Source organism: Rhinopithecus roxellana, chromosome 17, assembly GCF_007565055.1.
Source record: "Rhinopithecus roxellana isolate Shanxi Qingling chromosome 17, ASM756505v1, whole genome shotgun sequence".
Lineage (NCBI taxonomy): Eukaryota > Metazoa > Chordata > Mammalia > Primates > Cercopithecidae > Rhinopithecus > Rhinopithecus roxellana.
Window position 1 is genome coordinate 51,932,495 of NC_044565.1, and position 1,580 is coordinate 51,934,074.

At 40.2% G+C, this 1,580-nt stretch overlaps 1 pseudogene; it reads left to right on the top strand.

Moving 5' to 3' along the window:
* The first annotated feature begins 828 nt into the window (after window positions 1–828).
* Window positions 829–979, top strand: LOC115894434 (annotated as a pseudogene).
* Window positions 980–1,580: the final 601 nt, after the last annotated feature.

Below are 1,580 nucleotides of genomic sequence, written 5' to 3' on the forward strand. Positions count from 1 at the left end.
TCTCCTCCACCTGCCAAACTAAATTAAACAATGTATCACACTGTTTAGACACACTCACTTGTGCATATCTCTTTGGATTTTTCTTTCTGATACCCAGAAATGTCAATTAGAGAGCTTCAGGTACTTTGTCTCAGAACCAGGCTCCGGGAGTCATCCCTCTCAAGTGAGAATCTGAAACCATTGCGCGTCAGATTTGCAAATATCTCTGCCACTATGAGTTAGTTTGTTACAATTAATGCCTCAAATGAAAACCTTTAGCATGCTGAACATCCTTCAAGGGGATCATTTACTCTGTAAACGCATCCGTCTAATTTAATCAGATGTCAGTGTGAGATAAAGAATGCTGTATCTGGGGGCTCTGAGTTTGCGTTTAAAATTCTATTTGTATCTAACCCTTACGACACTAATTTGTATAGTGAAAAAAAAAAAAAACAGATTCCATCACTTTGTTTTCTCTTTTGAAATAAGTAAGGTTATAAAGAGCTTTAATAATATGGATTTTTTTCTACTCTGTAATGCTTTCCTATAAGCATTTCCTTGTGGCATTTCAGAATTATCTTGTGAAAGAGAAGAAACTCTCACTTTTATTGTAAGTAAAGTTCTGATAATTATCACTAGTGTAAAAAGTACTTTCTAAGAATTTGCCTGCATCCCCCTCAAGGGTAGTCGTCTGGCTTCTTAATACATTAATGTTAATATTAGCGGTGATCCAAGAGCCGCTCCCACTTCCATTTCTTCGGAAAGTCTAGAGGCCCCCATCCAGGCAATCTTTCCCTTTGTCACTTAGACTCTCGCGTTTAAAGGTACCCTTTAAAAACCAAGATTGGCCCGCCTCCACTGATAGACCTTGGACAGTTTGCGGGGTTTTTTTTGTTTGTTTGTTTGTTTGTTTTGTTTGCTCTGGGGATGCAAAGGAGGGAAATCCCTGCACTTCCTTTCTATCTTTTTGGCAGCCCGGATTGAATTGGGGACTACATCTGTAGAAAAAAAGAAAAAAAAAAAAAAAAAAAGCAGGGTTGGCAACTCCACCTCGACATGACTTTCAGCATGAAGTCCAGCAAACTTGCACACATGCGGAGATAGCTGGGGGGAGCAGAGCAATGTCACACACATGCATGTGACGGTGACAGAGGCACTGCCTCACTCTGCAGGGAGCAAGAGTCTCTGCTCCGGCATGAAGTGAATCAGGAGGGTGCCAGCAATGTCGGCCCCTGCTGATCAGGGAGCGGCTGTCTTCCCATCAGAAGCTTCTGATTTCTGCCCTACAAAATGGAAAGACTCAACCAGAGGCCCTTTGACTATGTTAAAGATACTGCTGGCAGACTCAGGGTTGATACACACTTTTGGTTAAACAAGCAGAAGATAATATAGTTTTGAGTGTGCAGATTTTTCTAAAAGAACGTTCTATGTGGAAAGCACGTATTGAATTATGAAGCATCATCCATTTTCACTTTTAAATACATAACTGCATTATCTGTATAGGATTGGCCATATTTAGTCCTCAATGACATGTTTACATATGGCATGATTCATGCGTTTTTACAAATGAATTTTACAGAGTGGAGGGCTTGCTAAAATAA